This window comes from Mycetomoellerius zeteki, unplaced genomic scaffold, assembly GCF_001594055.1.
Source record: "Mycetomoellerius zeteki isolate Tzet28-1 unplaced genomic scaffold, Tzet1.0 scaffold302, whole genome shotgun sequence".
NCBI classification, from domain to species: Eukaryota; Metazoa; Arthropoda; class Insecta; order Hymenoptera; family Formicidae; genus Mycetomoellerius; species Mycetomoellerius zeteki.
The window spans coordinates 169,415-182,338 of record NW_017257286.1 but is presented as its reverse complement, the minus strand read 5'-3'; the positions used below and the strand labels follow the sequence as shown (position 1 = coordinate 182,338).

General features: G+C 34.1%; 1 protein-coding gene across 1 annotated transcript in view; it reads right to left on the bottom strand.

Moving 5' to 3' along the window:
- Positions 1-12,924, bottom strand: part of dpr1 (defective proboscis extension response 1) — a 182,026-nt gene that overhangs the window by 59,569 nt on the left and 109,533 nt on the right. The window lies entirely within an intron of this gene.

Below are 12,924 nucleotides of genomic sequence, written 5' to 3'. Positions count from 1 at the left end.
ATTTCATGTATCCGATGCGGTTTACTCAAATTTTTGTGTTATTTTTTTAATACAAGATGAATATGTAATAAAATAATATAAATAAAAAAATTAATACAAAAAATATGACACTGACACAATTTGTAGCAAACTGTGGAAGCATATTTTTTTCAGTAAAATTAATATTTATGGTATGTTAAATTAACACGTATTTTATTCATTTATCTCAGAATTTATGTTTCAAAATATATTATATTATTTTTATGTTATTTGATCATAATAAAATATATTATTTTTATGTCATTTGATCATTTGGCTAAATTATGTTATTTTGACGCTAAGAAATATTGAATATCAATGTAACACAAAATTTTAACAAGGATTTGATCGGTTTTGACACAAATATAAAATATTTTTTGATGTGTATCTTTATATTTATTATAAATTATACTTTTTTATTCATAATAAATTATTTTTAATAGAAATATCGATTTGCGATCACATCGATGCATCATCTGCATAAAGAGACTTAAAAAACGTCGACGGTGCACCCCGATGATGTTCGATCGATAAGTCACACAGCACGACTGTCCACCTTTCATCCGGAGAATTCTCCTCGTCACGGTTGGCCGTTCGGATTTTATATCACATTGCGATGACTGGGCGCATTCTTGCGGAGCTGTCATCCCGAGTCATAGAACCATGTCTCGATTCTATCGCAAGAGGTAAAAATGGATGTGTCGAATTTGAAAAAGATGCGTAGCTTGGCTTTGCGAAGCGATAAAAAGGTCACCCAAAGGCAAACCATCTACATAACCAACTTTCGTACCAATGGCACAATATTATCTTTGAAACGCCGATATCAAGCAAGTGATCGTACATAATTTTGTACCGTTAATGAATCAAGTATAGCCAGTACAGCACAAAATGCAATATAATAAAAATAAATGATCGGTTTATCAATAATTCAATAAGCATTGATTTGAGTCCGTAATATTTATATAGAAACGAATTTTTATTATAAGTACTTTTTCATGAAATATTTTACTAAAGTAGAAATTTTACTAAACTTTCATAAAAAATTTTGTTACTTAAAGAAACAATTATGTGACAGTTAATTTGACGTATGTGAGAAAAATTTGCCAACTATCGAAAATTTCTTCAAATGTTCATCAAGGAAGTTCTTGTAATATTGAACTATTCCTGTTGCTAGATATCATTGCCGCTATATTACACGGGTTGACGGCGTCGTTGACGTTTCGAATATGCTGTCAAGATTAGAAGGGATAGAAAATCTTCACAACTTTTTTTTGTTACTGACACCACTAAAAAAAGTGCTCTTTTTTCTCTTCTTAATTATAATCCAATTTTACATTTTCAAAATAGAACTGTGCAAATGCAGATAAAGATAAATATTTTATCGTCTTATCCTTGTATTTAATTTGGGCTAATATATTAAGAATTTGATTAGCATTTTTTTTAATTAAAAAATACTTATTTGAAGAACACATTAAATAATGATTAAATAAATTGAAAACAGATCTTCTTCACGAATAAAGCTTATATCTTAATAAGAACCAACATTTCACATTCTATGGATCGTATGAGTCGTGCTTAAAGCGATAGCTTTTCCATGTTGTCCACGTCTTACCGAAAAGTCTTTTACGAGATTTCGATGAGGTTCGACCAAGTTTTACTGAAAGATCGCCGTTTGTGATGCAAAAGATGCGCTGACCGTATTCTGACAGGTCGTTTTTTTCCACCTCGAAAGGCCATTACCTTTACATTACGCTGTATTGGAGATTAGTTTCTTTGTGACCCGGCGGCGCATCTATCTCTCGTTTCCTACTGTCTCCTACATGGTGTTTACGCTGTTCTAGATCGATAGTCTATGATGGTATTTTGTACGAAGCAAGTAGGAAACGATTGTGCTTCTTCGAAGTTTTTGTACGCAACACGCAAACTTAAACTTACCGTTAATTCATCGTCGTATTTCACGAGTAATATAAGTCGATTTTCAATTTTCTCTTCCTTACGAAAGTAGTTTACGTACAATAGCAAAAAAAAATTTTTTATTTAAAATTATTTTTATATTATTCATTTATACATTTCATATATGAATTTAATGCTAATTAATTAATATAATTTTTGTGTTAAATTTAAGTTTTCTTCTCGTCAAAATTTTCTAAAAACAATCCGGATGCTTTTGTTTTCAGAATTCTAATTGTTTAATGTTTGGAACAAAACATAAGCAAAAACTATGATATCTGTAATTTTGTTCAGAGATTATTTCTTATGTTATTTTGTTTTTCGACCGACTTTTCATCCACCGTGTAATAAGATAATTTTAACGAAACAGAAACCTAGAAAGTTACGGCTTTGCTTCAATGTGTATCTAATTGCACCCGCGTTACAACTGTCAGATACATAAACACAGCCGGCTGGCGTTAATGGAAGTTCAACGTGGCAAATAATCGATTCCAGTTTGCGCAACATTACGATGATGGAGATTACGCGAATAATTCTCAGTTCAGTTACGTATCATCGTCGGCCGGCGTACTTGCCAGGATAATTACTTCGCGCAACTTGTGCTCATGTTCACGATAATAACAATACTAAATTAACGCATTTGTGTGGAAGAGAGGTAATAATTATATATGCGATCATTTCATTTGCATTGTATGTTAATTACAAATTAATGTTATAAAAAAGCAGCAAGAGAAAAAGTAAATATCTTTATTTTTATATTTTATTTATTTCTTAACTTCAATATTGTATTTTTTATCAAAATTAAAGATTTGTGAATACTTGATGCATTTGGATCTTTGAAATATTTTTTCGAGTCTAATTGAATTTAACTTGATTCGATAATATAAAGATTATAAATTATATTACATAAAATTTAGCTGTTTAAGTATAATATTATGTTATTAATATCTACATTTAAAAAATTGATTATTCAATATATTATACATATAACAAAATATTCTTAAAGTTATGAAGTAACTGGATTTCGCAACTGCTAAGAAAACAGTGACTACATACAAGAAAGCATCTATATATTCCCAATTAAGAGCTAGTTACTATACATGTGACGTTACTTTTACGTAATTGTTGTCAAACTTCATTAGCCGCATTTTCGTTATAACTAATATTATTGCACAGAGATATGTAATACCGCGCCTCTATCCATTCAAGATTACGCATTTCACGATCTCCGTTGTAGCTTGTCTCCAGGTTGTTCATGCGCGTGCTTGCTATTCACAGTATAAGGAGAAATTGTGTCGGGTCTGAGTGCCAGTATAGTCGTAGAGAACAGATTCCAATTTACAGCGCGTAGGAACAAGGAGCTCTTAGATGCAGCTAATCCGATGTACGGAATGGCGTACACGGATGTATCAGCCGTTTAAGCTGCTTAACGTCAAAGTGACTTGAGATGCCTGCAAGTAGTAAGTTCAAGTGGGTGTAACTTGTTTTATACCGTATGACACGTGTTATTCAGACGGTTGCAAATGAATACGCTCATGCTCGATGAATGTTTGGCGTTAGAAGTACTGATGACATGTCGACGTAGCAAAATATTGCAGTAGGGTGAATGCACCGTTTGTGGCCACCCATTTTGGCCACTTTTGCTGTTCATTAGGTTCTTCTAGTTTTGGTTGGCTTTAGTGCACAGTAATCACGATACATGCGCGTCGCAATTATTTTTCTTGTTTAATAATGTAACAAGTAATCTCACATTTCCTCTTTCATATTATAAAAAAATTATTTTCTACGAAATACACTCAAGACATAGTCATCTTGTAAAAAACGATAAGACTCTCCGAAACGCGATAAGTAGAATAATTTATCAATAACTACATATGACACAAGTATAGCAGACAATAGTAGCCATCAAGTAATTAGTAGTCAGTTTTGCAACTATTTAACTTTTTCATTATACATTCGCTTTTTTCCTTAAAACTTTTTTGAATATTAAAAACTAAGACATTAAACAATAAGTAAATAGTACCTCCTTTTTATGTATTATTTAAAAAAAAATTCTTAAAGTTATAGAAATGCTTAAGGCGGCCACAGATGGTGCATTCACCCTAATGATTAACAGTATTTTCTCAACGTTTCTATTGTTTCCAATTTATCATAAAAAATTGACGGCTAAATTTCAAGTTGTTTTTCACAGAAAATTGATTCTAGGAAACTGAAGCAATTTTTTAGAAATAACAATATTTACACACTCGATTTTATATCGACTTTTAAAACATTGAAATAATAGACAAATGTGACGATCATATATTTCTTCATTTTAAGAGATACGCGCTTTAAGAGATTCACATATTGAAAGAGGTTGGTAAACGTTGATCTAGTTGGATACGCAATGCCCCTCGCCGGAAGTATATCTGGTGAATCGACTTATCACTTCGCGACGGCAGGTTCTCGGTACATTTATTTTATTCTCCACGAAATCCTCGTACGGTGAATCAATAAATCGGTAAAGTTCTGTTCAAGCGAGTCGAATCGCGCGAGGCACAGATTGAGTTCTCAGTGTATCTGTCGCGTTGCAGCTCGAATTCGTCCCGAACTCGGTTAAAGTCGCGCACAACCGATAGACAAGTTTTCTTGGACATTGTTAAAGTTAGAAACACAATAAATCCGGCCGATCTCTGATATAAAACGCTTTTTCAGTTGTCAGGAATACACAATGCTCGAAATCAACGATATTTTCTCACTGAATCAACGAAGGTGAGGCAATAAAAATAATCCAATAATATAAACACTCTTGTTTGCATAATTATAATATCTTTTATTATTATTAATAAAAAATTGAACATTTATTATTATTAATAAAAATCTGTACTGATCGTTGATGGTTTCTAATAAAATTATTCACTTTATAAATAAATAATTTTACTGTTTACAATATAAATGAATTTTCAATTATCCCTTTTAATCACTTCATAAGATTTTTAATGAATTATAAGAATTATTATTTCATGTATTTAAAACTTGTTGGTTAACATTTGATTAAAATGTGGAATAAATAAATAAATCAAATCTTATATATACGATATATAGTATAAACAATTAACGCATAAATAAGAATAAAAGGATCTTGAGGAAGTTATATGTAAATATTTTTTACAAATCAAAATCTTATTATTTCTTTATTATAATTCATTAGAGATGCTTTTATTCTTATTTACGGATTAATTTCTCATATCTACAAAGTAATACAAGTTTCTTTCAAATAGCAATAAGAGAAATCAATATAGGAAAAATATTAGTCATACATATGTAATTATTGTTTTATGCCATATAAGATCGTTGAAAATATTTTGTGCGAGTCAAAAATATTTGCTTTCTCGTTATAAAAAATAATAAAAAACGAAATTAAAATGATTTGCATATATATGTATGGAAAAACTATAGGCATTCCATTTGCTTGCTTCAGTAGCTATCACCTGCACGTATTGCTTATGGAATACCAATACGAATCTATTATAGCTTTTACATACGGTTTTATTTAATTTTCGTATCGACAAATTCGAATTACGAGTCCGTTTGCCGTTCAGCATTTCATCGCGCAGTGCGGCAGTTATTGTTGATAAAAATACACAAACGCGATTTCGCCGAATATATTCTCGATGCGCTCAGTAAATGTGATTTATTGTCGTAAATCGTGATCGCTTTACTTACCGTTTATAAACGACATGTTTACGTCAGCGGAATTAGAAATTTCGCTGTTGAATTTTTGAAAGCGACGTTAATCTCATTTCTATTTTATTCGCGTTATTACTGATTTCGAGAGGTGCGCAGAATACTATTTCGGGAGACTTTATGCGATTGCGGGCGAAATCTTTTTATTTTTCTCGCGATGAAAGATGTAAGAGAATCACAGAAGTATTTTGACTTTGGTCAGCGGTTACGATTTATTGCCGTATCGGAGGCAATAAATATCTATCGATTCGTGCCGCGATTGCTCCGTTATGGCGGTACGTCGAGGGTCAGAGAACCGGGAAGCTACCATGTATATATCCCGCGTACATTTCCACGTCGTAAAATTTGGAATGCTGCCCGGATATCTGAGTTAAAGCTTAAGTCCACTTTCAGTGGACTTCGTGGCGGAAGCGCGAGAAAGATACGCGGCATCATTTACTCGGCGACAAGATCGCATTCCGGGTCTGACACGAGACTGCTGCGCTTTAATCGATTTCGCTCCTTTTCGCCGAAGCGTGTCGCATACCTTCGGACAATAGAATGTACACACTCTTGACGGAAGCGAGAGAGGTATGACCCCCAGATTGTGTCTGGATGATCGAGGAGGAGACGAAACTTTACTCGATGCACCGTCGATAATCTTTTTCCTTCGAAGATTTTTTGTTGTTAAGTTCGAAATGTCAAATTATACCCAATTTGAATTATTTTCAATCATTTTTATAAATTCCCCACTATTACTATTTAATATATCATTAATTTAATTAAAATGATGAAAAATAATTTGACTCAAGAAAATGTATTAAATTTGATTCAAATTTAGTTTATTATTTATTAAATGTATATATTTTTAATATGAACATTGTTTACTTTAAAAATAACTACAGAAATGGATTAATTTACATTTTGACATGGAAGTTAAAAATATTATACCTTACACACACACACAATAAAATAAATCATATTATTTTCACGATTGTAAGCACAAACAATTCTCAAGACTTTATACATTTGTATTTTTTACAGCGTAATAAGGTAAATTTGTTTTTTTTTGTCAATATTAAGGCAAAAGATATTCGAATTCGATATAATAAATTCTATTGAGATGTATAGTAATTTATAAATTTATTTTACAAAATGTAAAAAATATCTTACAGAATGGTCGATAGTTCATTTATTAGAAAAGCAACACTCTAAATTTCTTGCAGAGAAATCGCACTTCAAGAAAGTGAAAATGCAACTACCCTTCACTTCTTGAAAAAGAGTGATAATTTTCACTCCTTTTAGAGTGAATTTTCGCTTCAAGGTAAGGGAGTGAAATTTCATTTTCCTTTGGAATGAGGAATAGGACTTTATTCCTTCGAAGTACAAATTCACTCTAAAAAGAGTGAAGATTGTCACTCTTTTTCAAGAAGTGAAATATTGTCACTTTTTTTCGATGGGTTGTATTTTCATATTCTTGGAGCGAGATTTCACTGCAAGAAATTTAGAGTGAAAGTAAATTTTATATAAATAGGCTGTTCTTATATGGACCTGGCAATTCTATAAAAACTAGAATTCTAGCACATATTTATATTTTTCTCCCTGTGAGGACGTTTCATGACTTTTATTAGGTCTTTATTCATATAGATAAGTCGACATTTCTAATCGTTCTCCTAGAAGTTAATAAAAAGTCATTTAGCGGGGTAATTCTTTTCTTAGAATTTATACCTTCAGCATTCGCGAAGTCTCTTTTTAGTCTTGGCAGGTCTTCGTTTCACAGAACGATGCGGCACGGGAGCCTGCGATCTCGCCGCGTCGATTTATTGGCCGCGCGTTTGTCTTCTCGAGATAATAAGCCGCGTGGCCGTGTTTCTAAGTTCGCGCGGCCACGATTTAGCTGCAAGGGGGTGAATTTATGCGGAAGTTCGGGGTGGGCGTAGTGCCGGCACCGCGGGAAGTGAATTATTCGACTTCGGGGAAAGCGAGCGGGCAGCCGGCAACTTCCCGACGAAGGAATACGAACAATTGTCGTTGATGAAAATCACCCCGGGTCGATTCGGTTCCGTCCGGTTGACACGAGGGAACCAGCTATAGTGAGAAAATCTCGCAGGAAAAGACGACGAAAAACTCGCGACTGATGTTTCTCGTAGTTAAAGCTAACGCCTTGAGGCAGTTTGCTAACCAGGACGCAAAACGTCATGAGTGCGACTGGGAAAAACTTTTGGGAATTTCCGACGATGATGACGCGACTGGGACGCGCAAAGCAAAAACGGCCCCAAGTGCGCTTTTAATGCTTTCGACACCAAAAGCTTACTTGCCACTCGAAGTTAGCTAGCTCATCCCTGTCCGCTTTCAGGATAAGGGATTATTACGTTGAAAACGGAAGATCCTTCAAACGGGCTATATTGGTACGAGTGCTTTGTGGGAGATTCATAGCTTCGTAGATTCACAGATTCCGCCAGATCCGTAGACACGTAGATTTATAGTGTCAGAAGTTACCAAGTTATAAATGCATGAATTCATACAGACTATATTGACATTTCAGAGCCGTGGTTTTACCGTCCGTTAGATTTGTAGATACACGTACATACGCACATACACTATCCGCTTTTTCTATCTTTCTTTTATACATCAACTTATAAGAAATGTACATTCTCGCGGCGCGCGATAAAAATTTATTCACCGATTCTTCTTCCAACATCAGAAAAAACTTTACGTAATTTTGGCGGGTAAGCCAAGACTTTAGGACCACAAGTTATCTTTTATGGATTAATCGATATTACTGGCACAAACTGCAGATTGAGAAAGAGAAACTTTTACTTCCTCTTAGAAGACACATACACACAGAGAAAGAGAGATAGAGTTCTGATCTTTTATTTACACAGACAACGGATAATAGTTCTTCTTGAACTTCACTTCCCAGCAATTCTTCTTCCTCAGCGTTAATTTATTCATGTTCACGGACTCACGAACCGTAGTTGCGCGATCGAACGTCCGGACGATCGGGAATCGTTCCTCATCCGGCATGCAACGCGAGCGTGAAACAAAAGAGATGTCGACCGACCCTCACGGACAATATACGGGGTGGCGAATAGCGGCCATTAGTAGCAACGAAACAGTAGGTAAATGCATTCTGGCGCGGATACGCGTTGTCCAGTACAGAAAGGGTGGTGACATATACACTCATACACGCACGTATCATTGCTCACTTCCTCTTTCTCTCTCCCTCTCTCTCTCTCTCTCTCTCTTTTCCCTTTCCCCTCATCAACGTTTCATCCCACTCTCCACCTCTCTCGCCTGAACAGTCGTCCGTGTATTAATTATCTCGTTATGTCGCGCGTTCCATGGCTGGCCTGTAATTTATGCAATCTATTCCGGCCGCATTCACACTCTCCGCGTTGCCACACAGCCATAATCTACCCCTGCCGTGTACGCATCACCGTATATTTCTTTCGGACCTTTTTCGAATTTCCTCGCAATGATAACGCATTAAATCATCGCTTATCGCTAATTATAACGAAACTAATTATTTCTATCAACTAGTCATAAGGATAAAAAAGTATTAAATGTATCATGAGACCTTGTATTCGCTTTTAAATTTAATAGGGAATAGTCACCTGGGTTGTTTTTATATCCTCGCGGCGAAAAAATTTGAATTGTAGGAAAATATTGTTCCGTTTGTGGATATTGTTTGATATATTTCTCTACTTTTTTAAAAACTATTCTTTACAAATCTTTTATGCGATTCCATTGAATATTTATTTGGTTTCTATTTACTTTTTTCAGAAAATTGTGTTTAAGTTTATATTATAATGTTTTCAAACATTAATAATGGAAAACAATAATGTACAATATATTATTAATTAGGAGTGCATCGGATATTTGGGAAGGATCCCAGATATTCGCGCATATCTGATTTCTGGCAATATATCTGGCTGAAACTTTATACTGAAATGGCGTGTATAATAGTACGAATACCTGAAAACTTTTACTATATATTTTTTAGAAATATATTAGTGATAATATAAAAGTTTTCAGGTATTCCTACCATTATATACGTCATTTCAGTATAAAGTTTCGGCCGTATATATTGCTAGAAATCAGATATCCGGCAATCCTTCTCGAATATCCGATGCATCTCTATTATCAATAATAATAATTGTTATTAGAGTAAAAGTATCCTACATAATCATTTATGTAAAAAAATTGGGTTACTATTCCCGAGTTAACCCCAATGTTACAAACAAATTTTAAAAAATTATTATTTATGCATTACTTATTGCTATTTTATTGCTTTTATGCATTCATTATTTTTTCTTTTTTAACTGTCAAAAGGTTTATATTTGAGTGCCTATCTGATTAAACATAACGTATCTTCAGAAATTTTTAATTCAATGTTTAATAAAATTAATTTTAAAAAATTTAATTATTTATTATGTCAATTTATTATTCAGTTTATTAAAGATAACTATGCTAAAAAATATTATTGATTTACTGTTTTTTCATTCAATAATATGATAAAAAGTTAATTTTATTTCCTCCATAAAATCTTTTTCGTGTCTCTTTTTAAAAATGAGGATCATGAATCGTCAAATTAATTTAACATGATTATTTTAAATGATAACCTGCGAGATATCGTTTTTATCGTTAAAACCTTCATATATCCTGTTCAAACTAATTAGCAAACATTCTCGTCGTTGCTCTAAACCACGCTGTAAATGTTTAAAAAGCGATGCTAAATATTCTTTTCGTGCCCACTTAAATTGGTAATTAAACTCGACGTTAAGCATGCACGCCTCGCTCGTTTCCAACTTTCGCAGGACGGCGTCTCACTTTTTTTCCGTTCGCTACCAACTTCCGACTTTCAACTCCGTAAAAGTGTCGAGACGTAGATTCGCTTCTCAGGCAATCAAGGAGACGAGAGTGATTCGTCGGATCGCCGCCGTTCTCACTGGCAGTGATACGCCATTTAACATCCCAATTAGGCGAGTTTACATTTTTAATTGATCGCTTAAGTTCACTCTCGTTACTCCTGTCCTCGCTGCTACTGAGGCAATCAGCTGCGCAAACAAACTTCGCTGAATAAAACTGTACGATAGCGCATGGATGAAATTCATCGTTTGGATTTCTTTCCTCTTGTCACGTCTATTTTCATCGTCGTTTCCATGATCCTCCTTGTGGCTACTCGTAAAAAGGTTCTTTCAAAGGCGCTTTACCTTTTCACGTAGATTTACTTTTTCCGCGCTGCGACGTCTTTCGATTGCACGTTATATTTATCGACGAAACGTACTGATTACAGTCGATTGAAAAAAAAACACTTTCAGACTAAAGAATACAAATTACAATGTACTTTAATTGAGGGGATGGCGGAACAAAGGTTTAATTACAAAATCTTGATTTTAATAAAAATTAAAATAACTCGCTACTTTTTAATTATACACAAATGGGTACAGTATCAAATGAATTTATGTAATGTCTTTAATAAGTTACATGTTACAATACCTTTCTATTACGATCAATCATATTATATAAAAAAGCTAATCTCCGCCGGAAAAGGGTCTAAGTAGAATTGTGCCGAGGGGGTAATCACTAGTTGAAATATTGTCCCACAGATTACATGATTTCATATGATTTCATCTGATTACAAATAATTTTTTTCACTACATATAAAGTCATTTGATAAAAAATATACGATTTTTTATTTAATATTATACAATGATTGCAATGGTTGCATATGTAATTATCGGAGTATACATAGAGATTTCATATGAATTTTACAATGATTTCGAGGACTCTATCCCACGATTACATTAAGTGGTTACCTCCTTGATTGTGCCTTTATTCCGTCCATCCTCTCAATTACATATTAAGAAGTTTAACCTAAGAAATTTAGTTTAAAAAGTAGTTGATGTGTAAATTTAATAAAGTTAGAGATATTTTAACTATTATTATTATATTAACTTTCATAATCATATAATCTTTTCTTTTGTTAAGTATTCTCTTGGTAGCAAGCTATGCGCTCGTAAAAGGAACCTTTTAAGAGGCATTTGTCTTTCCCTTTGGACAGATCTGTCGTCAAAGTACCACTGCACGTTCCTGCCATTAGCGGCGATTATACAATAGCTAAACTTATTACGTTGTCCATTAGTTCTAAGCTTTCGACTTTATACCCCGCGGAAAATCGTGTAGTAAAGAAGAGAATAGAAGATGGCGGTAGGGAGTAGAAGAATGGGAAGCTCAATGAAATTACGCTTGGTCACGTTGCCCCACGGAATTACGTGCCGTTCATCGACAAGAATGATGAAAAATTGAGTAAAGCGATTGTTCGATACGCCTGGCAGTCAAAATTTCACTTCGATTTTTAACCCTACCGCTTGTCAGATAGATAGACCCTTCAAGCAAGATTAAGGTCGAGAAGTTGCCACGAGTGCAGAAAATGTTTCCAGATATTTGTTCTCGTTCTTTGTAAAAATTTAAAATATACCTATACTGTCTTCTGACAAATCGCGATGCTTCGTTAACACAGAATATTACTTTTTAAACGAGCTGTGTTGTCGTAAATGTCAGGACAAGAGGATAAATTCTGCAGCAGAGCAGTCGTTATGGCACGACGCGACGTCGTACGGCTATTTTATATGAAAAATGATTTTAACGATAACGAAACAGAATATTTAGCATCCGTCGCCGGCGAAAGCATCGTTATACCAACGCCAAATGACTTTGCAGCAGTCGATTTACGATTATTTGTCTCTCGCTTAAATTGACAGTCCTTCGTCATCACAGAGTTATTTACTTACGTACTAGGCAATATATTTCTCCTATATTTGGTGCGCGGAAAGTATCGGCGTCGAACAAATCGGTCTCGCCGGTGTGCCAAGTTAAATAAAAAATAGAAGAGAGAAAGGAAAAATGGAAGAGAGAGAGAGAAAGAAAGAGAGAGAGAGAGAGAGAGAGAGGGGGAGAGAGAGAGGGAGAGAGGGAGGGAACGAGTGAGAGGATGAAAAAGTAGAGTGCATTCACATCAGATTCTCTTATTTGAAAAATATTTGTTTACATGTAGTGTAATATTTCTCGACCGCTTCCGTATTGATCATAACGTTAAACATGTATATTACCAATCGCAACATTGTCATTTAACAATGAAAAAATTCCTATATAGCAATAAAGATTTGATATAACTTCAGGAAAGGTAATAAGGATTCTTATGAATAAAGAAACAAGAGAAGGATACGAGAGAAAGTGCAATATTTG